Below are 7,980 nucleotides of genomic sequence, written 5' to 3'. Positions count from 1 at the left end.
ACAACCCAATCCAACCCCAGACGCATCGCTATAAACAGCGAAGTCTTCAACTCCATCGGGTAAAGAAAGTATCGGTGCCTCGCATAGCTTCTTCTTTAGCTTCTCGAATGCTTCTTTATGCTTATCACTCCAAGCATAAGTAGCTCCTTTGTGGGTCAAAGCCGTCAATGGAGTAGCAATCAAAGAAAAGCCTTGGATAAACATGCGGTAATATCCAGCTAATCCTAAAAAGCTTCGAATCTCCGTGGGACTTTTCGGTTGTTCCCACTTCATCACAGCTTCGATCTTCGCTGGATCAACCATTATCCCTTCTTGGTTGACCACGTGACCCAAGAATTGGACTTCACGAATCGAAAAATCACATTTGGTGAACTTCGCATACAGCTTCTCCTGCTTCAAAACTTCTAACACTTCTCGCAAGTGTCTGCCATGCTCCTCCTGGCTTTTCGAGTAAATCAGAATGTCGTCTATGAACACTATCACGTATTTATCAAGGAACGGGTTCAAAACACTATTTATCAAATCCATGAACGCTGCCGGAGCATTGGTTAGTCCAAACGACATAACCAAGAACTCGTAGTGTCCATATCTAGTTCTGAATGCAGTTGTCTCGATATCTTGCTCTCTTACTTTCAGCTGATGATATCCTGACCTTAGATCGATCTTCGAGAAATAGCTCGAACCTTGCAATTGATCAAACAGGTCATCAATCCTCGGCAACGGATATCTATTCTTTATTGTTGCCTTGTTCAGCTCTCTGTAATCGATGCACATTCTCAAACTTCCATCTTTCTTCTTCACAAATAACACCGGAGCTCCCCAGGGCGATGAACTAGGTCTAATGAAACCTTTGTCCAATAACTCCTGAAGTTGCATCATTAGATCCTTCATCTCCGTCGGTGCTAATCGGTAAGGTGCTTTTGCTATTAGCGTGGTTCCTGGTAACAAGTCTATTCTGAACTCTACTTGTCTATCAGGTGGCAATCCAGGAAGATCTTCGGGAAATACTTCCGGATAATCACACACCACTGGAATACTCTGCATCACCTTCTTTTCCTTCTTAGCATCAATCACGAATGCTAAATATGATGTACATCCCTTGGTCAAACACTTTCTGGCTTTCATTAGAGAAATGATTCGAGAATCCACTCTGCGTTTGTCCCCATACACCATAAATGAATCCTTCCCAGGCGGGTTTACTTTAACTATCTTCTTCTTGCATAATACTTCGGCATCATTGGCGCTAAGCCAATCCATTCCCAACACGATGTCAAAACCATTAAGTTCGATAGGCAACAACGCCTCGTGAAACTTATTCCCATTAAGGTCGATTAAGATGTCTTTCATACGATGGCTAACAGGTACAAACTTGCCACTAGCTACTTCGACTAATAAAGCATCATCTAGTCTATCAACAGGCAAAGCTAGCTTTCTACCAAACTCATGCGAAATAAAGGAGTAGTTGGCTCCAGAATCAAACAAAATTTGAGCAGGTCTGAAGCGACATCAGCTTCATCTTTAGCAGCCTCAAGTGTCATCTGGAAGGCTCTCGCCTTCGGCTTTGGTGGAATGTTGGGCCTAGCTGCCTCCTTCTTCTTCGGACAATCTTTCAAAATATGCCCCTCTTCATTGCAACCAAAACACATCCTTTTGTTGTTCGGACATTCATTGGCAAAATGTCCAACCTTCCCACACTTGTAGCAGGTCACATCCTCGCTACATTTCCCAAAGTGCTTTTTCTTACACTTATCACACCACTTCGCTTCGCCTCCTTTTCCTCCACCAAACTTTTTCGAATCAGATTTCAAAAATTTGCTTTTCTTACCGAAACCAGATGTTCCCTCAAACTTTCTTTTCTCACCAACCTCAACCTTGTCGGTGGTTCTTCCCTTAATCATGTTCTCAACAGACTTGGCAGCCCAGATAGCTGCCTCTACAGTAAGTGCATGACGTACTGGCACCTCGTACTCCCATGGGAGTCCCTTCGCATACCGGTCCACCTTTTTCAACTCGTCTGGAACGATACGCAAGGCAAACTCCATCTTATCGGTGAAGTTATTGGTGTATTCATCAACTGAGATGCTGCCTTTCATCAATGTCAGGAACTTGTTCTCCAACTCCAACAAATTTTGAGCCGAGCAGAATCTGCGCTTGAACTGCACCAAGAACTCTGCCCATGCAATTGCAGTGGCTCATTAGGGCTCAATGTCTTCCCCAGAGTGTTCCACCAATGAACGGCTCCACCTCGGAATTGTCGCATGGCATAGATAGTCTGCAACTTGCCTCTACAGCCACATGTCATAAAGGCTAACTCCATTTCGGAGATCCAATCCATAACCCCAATCGGATCCTCCTTTCCATTGAAGGTCGATGGTTTGCAAGTTAGAAAATCCTTGTACTTGCATCCCATTCCATCATTCCTTCCATCACGATTATCTTGCCTAACTATCGGTGGGTTGGCTTGACCAATAGACCCACTAAAGTTTCCACCTTCCGAGTGCCCTTCATTTAATTCAGGCTCCTCTACACGAATTAACAGTTCTTCACGATTCTGTTGAAGCAACCGTCTAGTTTCATCCATCTGATGATCCAACATCGTTTGAATCATCAGTTGCACACCAGCCATGGTTATTGGCTCAGATGATGCTGCTACGATAGGTACTTGCTCAATCACTGGTGGTTGATTCCTATTTTCATCAGCATTTCCAACTCCACTTCTTGTTCTCACCATTTTGATCTACACACCGAATAAGGTGAAATTAGATCCTCAATCACGATAGATATTCAAATCATCCTTATCACCCCGAAACGTTTACATGCTAGTTCTAATATCGTAGATGCACGCTTAGAATCCTACACACATAAGGTTTCTAGATCCGGTCGGCAACAGACCATAGATCCGAACAAATAATATCATATATGGCAACATATAACATTTAGAACATAAAAGCATTTTAGGCAACTTTCCTAAAATAAACCAGTGCTCGTGTCTAAAACACAACAGACACACATCTCAAAATTCCACTTAGCATTCTAAGTTTAAGTCTAGAAATCCTACAAATTCCTAGTTCGCATAAACTAATGCTTTGATACCAACTATGACATCCCCAAAATCTCGGCCAGAAACAAAACATGATAAAACAATGTTTACCAAAGCATTTCATAAAAGAAATGTATTTTCATTATAATCAAAACTCGGGGTGTCATGTTCCGATACAGACCGATAAGCATAAACGATAACATTACAAGTCATTAAACAAATATATACAAATACAGACTTGTAAACAAAACAACCGATGGTTCATCCATCTCATGCCCTCGCGCCACTTCCTGTAATACAAATAAAACTGAGTGGGTCAGGCTTGGGAGCCTGGTGAGCATATAGAGTTTTCAACCCACAATAAATAATCATATTTAATTTTCACCAACCAACAATAACCCAATTACCCATTCCCGTTATTCTCACTTTATGTCCCTAAAACAACTAACACAAGGGACCTAGTCTAAGAATATTTCATCGGGGCGACAACACATGCTTCGGGGGTACCTCAGCAATATAAGTCAAATAAGGCAACCATGAGGGGGATGGAGTACAGTGAATGAACACCCGAGTTCATTAACACCTACAGGTGGCGAACCTGCTAATGTTTCCACAAGACTGTGTAGAATAGCCCGTGGTCGTCATCTAAACTCCGCTAGATGACTAAACCAAACAACAACGAGGCCTCTCATTTGTTTATTACACACCAACTATCTACCCATGTTCTACCCAACATATTAGTAGATAAAAATATACCTTTTTATACATAGTTTTAAAAACCTGTATAGCATGCTTTAATCAACACATAATCCACATAACAGATGAGGCACACACACACAACACATACCTCATAGAGAATAAATCATATCTATGAGATAGAAGATAGTGAATATACATTCACACATATAACCACAATATACCATACACATAGCATGTATTTTATAGAAAATACTTAATATTTATGTGTTAGAAGAAGGTAACTACACACTCACACTTATAAACAACAATATAATTAATACACTCGAACCAAACTTGTATTATTATCGTGTTTATGAAAGGTAGTATACACTCACTTGATCAGAAGATGATCGGACAGCACTACGACTTGCAGAAGTAGTAATCCTCAGCAGATCTGGAAGATCTTCACAAAAATCGAACTTCTCGCGGGCAGAGCTTCGGCTCGGGAACCGCACTTCTCGGGATCTTCGGGATCTCGGGACTTGCCTCGGGGCTCGGGAACAATGCCAGGGCTTCGGGATATTTCTGGCACGCAAAACGATGCAAAACGGGAGAGAGAAGAGAGGAAATTGGCAAAAGACCCGGCTGCCTTTGGTTCCTATTTATAGGAGGCTGGAGCCTCGGAGTACGCGGGGCGTACTGCAGTATGCAGCGCGTATTGCTTCCGAAATCGTCACTGCATGCGTCATCCGAAATGTCGACACTCTTCGGAGTACGCGGGGTGTACGTCGGATCGGACCGGTGACTCGTCTTCGGATAATGCCGGATTAAAAGATTAAAAATAAATAAAATTTATTTAATAAACTTCGGAAATTCATATCTTCTTCATACGAACTCCGTTTTCGACGTTCTTTATATCCACGCGAAGGTGAGACCACGCTCTACAACTTTCGTTTAGACTCCGTCGGCTAATTTCGACTTTATTTTTATTATTTATTTTTAATAGGCCTCGACAGAAAAACTTCGTTATAAATTCATAACTTCTTCGTTTGACGTCCGTTCTCGCCTAACTTTTTATCGCTTTGATACCAACAACGAGACCTTCGATCCTCATTTAGATTGCTTCGGCTAAAAACCGCTCGATCTCAAATCGAGTATAACAGGCTGCACACCGCTAAGCCGAAACTTCGATAAATCATAACTTCCTCATACGAAGTCAGATTTGGGCGTTCTTTATGATGGGTTTTGGTCATAAGACATCCTATGTGCTCATACAAACCCTAAAGCTTGGATCTAGGTTTCTCTATTGTACATACTTTGAATCCAAGACTATAAACCCTAATTCTAGCATATGGAAATCAGAATTCACATGTAAATAGGTTTAAGAACATACCTTGATTGTTATATAGCAATAACAATCCAATTCCTCCTTGAATTGACCTTGGAAAGCTGAGAGTCACAAGTGTCACTCCTCTAATGGCTTACAAACACCATAAGCAAGTGGAGAAGGTATAAAGAGAGACGAGGGAGGTTAGAATTCGTCCTTAGGACTTCTTGGGAAGGGTTGGCCGAATTCACAAGCCTTAGGGGGTTTATATAGGTGTAAAGATTAGGGTTTTAGTCCTTATCCTTATCTAGTTGCTTGCCCACCAAGCAACCATAAGATAAGTCCTAGAAATCCTTATCCTAGTCAAATTCTAAGGGATTTACACCTCAAATTCGTTCACCATATATATAAGCTAATCCTTACCTTATTTTGTAACTATAACATAATTACAATTCAACCCCTCTAGTTTAATTAATTACACTTGATCACAAAATTAATTCTTAATTAATTATTGACCAATATTAATTAAACAAATATGATTTCTCCTTTAATATATTATCCTTATAACATATTAATAAATCATAATAACCTCTCTCTCTTTATTTATTTCTCCAATCAAGTTGCTTTGGTGAAGGAAACCCAAAAGGACCATGCACCATCGGGTCAAGTACATACCAAAATAGTTATGGACTTAGACACTAATCCAACAGTCTCCCACTTGGATAAGTCTAATAACTATTCAGCGTATGACTTCGGATCCTGATTTGCAATTGTAGCTTTCCAAAGCCGCTGTCAACTCTGATCATATCAAATACGCGTGTCCTTAGATAAGGGATCATATATTCCTCCATTCTAGATATCATATGAGATATGATTTCAAATCATTCTCTTTGTACTATATCTCGATTCCCGATTTATGACGACTGACTAATTGAACAAATCAAATTAGCCCTAGCCCGGCCGAGCATTTACGTTTGTCATCACTAAACCATCGAGGGGCCCAAAGATATCGCTTTTATCCTACTTTGGATAAAAGGAACGGATAAATTTTGATACAATGCTTGCTTGTACTCACGCACCGAATCACACACAACAATATGTTTTATAACACCAAGTTACCGGTGCGTTTACATATTATCAATGTGCAACCGATTTGCAAAATACAACTCACACATCTTGGTTTCAAGAATATAGGATGTTATCGTCTCACCAATCACTCGTGATACAATCCATGGAGTGATCCAAGTGAGCGTGGGTCTAATCCAATGCTCAAATCATATTCATAAGCACTCAAGAACGTTGCAGCAAACATTTTCTTATGTCTAATACTCTTTTAGACAATCCACACACCAATTCATGACAGTCTTCATTCATATCTACTTCCAACATATGAACGACTGTGGCCCGTTTGAATAATTCGATTATTCTTAATAAACTCAATTATTCTGGAAGTCAAAACATGCAAATGTGAAACACAAGAATAATACTAATCCCATATGGCCTCAACCCTTTGAGCATAAATAAAACATCTTTTATTTATCACCATATTGATTACTCATTATTTGTAGTTACGGGTAATCAACTTCTTACTTGAATTACAACACTTGTCCCATGCTCCTAGCATACACACAATGTTTACCTATGGTTCTTACTTTGTGAAATAGATCATATTAAACACATTTCCAATCATTCTCATTTCTCAACTCCAAATCCTTTTTCCATAAGTTAAAGAATATCAAATTCTTGCTACTTATAGAATATGCTAGATTCTAACATTCTATGCAACTTATCCTTTCGTAGTGTCACTGCACCAAAGTCACAAAGACTATTGCCAATGATATTACAAAGTCCTCTATCGGAGATTGTTACAAGACAATTCCATAGACGTGATGTCTCTCACTCAAAGTACATTCTTTGAACATCCTTTTGCATAGAAGTTTCTAATCTAATCATAGATTTCTCAATATTCAATTCCTAATATGGACACACTTCCATATGTTCCATATGACAACTCATTCTTAATAGAATGTTACCTATTCGTAATGATGCCGATATGGTCCATCCAATATGGAAACATTTCTATATTTTCCAATACTATACTTCCAACTACTCACAAGCGACCAACCCTTGTCGAACTTGGATTGTCCTTTGATAGTTGTTTAATTATTTTAGTCTAAACCGATTCTAGTCCTTTTTCCCTCTAAATGTGCTCGACATTTGGAAAATTTTAGAATGGTCAAACATTAAAGCATTTGCAATCGATCCTATACCCGAAGCGTATGGGACACGACACATAATGTTTTATTTGCTATGTTCTCAAAATTCGAATAGTGAAGAGGGATGCCGTAATCATAATCGAAATTTTAAGAACACACTTTGTATCTTTGACTAATTTTTTTTAACATTTCTCAACCTAAACCTTTAGATTTGAAATGAAGCATAATATTCTCTCCCTTAATTATAGCAAAATAACTCTTCAACTATTGCGACTTTGCAAAGTATGACTCTTGTTTTCTATAATTAATATTGCTAACCTTGCAATATTTTCCTTAATAATCATACAATCATAACTTTTATGCTCCCACTAGCTTGATGATTATTATAAAACATAACACTTATGCTCCCACTAGTTTCGACATGTATTCATAAACATCTTAACTTTCATAAAAACAATGCTTATTGAATTTCTTAAGTTCATGTTTCTAATTCTTAGTGCTTTGATAATCTTTTATCAAGGTTTCTTGAACTTATACACATTTTCCTTCGATAGTTCATATGTGTGTCTAAACAATTAAGACTAATTGCCAAACCTCACAATTCAAATTATGGAAAGGGATGCCGTAACCATAATTGAATTCGAGAATGCAATTTTACAATCACTATCTTCTTCAAATCTATCTTAGTGAAAGCATTTCCTCACAATCATTTTCATGAA

This window comes from Lactuca sativa, chromosome 7 (genome assembly GCF_002870075.4).
Source record: "Lactuca sativa cultivar Salinas chromosome 7, Lsat_Salinas_v11, whole genome shotgun sequence".
Lineage (NCBI taxonomy): Eukaryota > Viridiplantae > Streptophyta > Magnoliopsida > Asterales > Asteraceae > Lactuca > Lactuca sativa.
The sequence above is the reverse complement of the archived record's forward strand: the minus strand, read 5'-3'. Positions refer to the sequence as shown.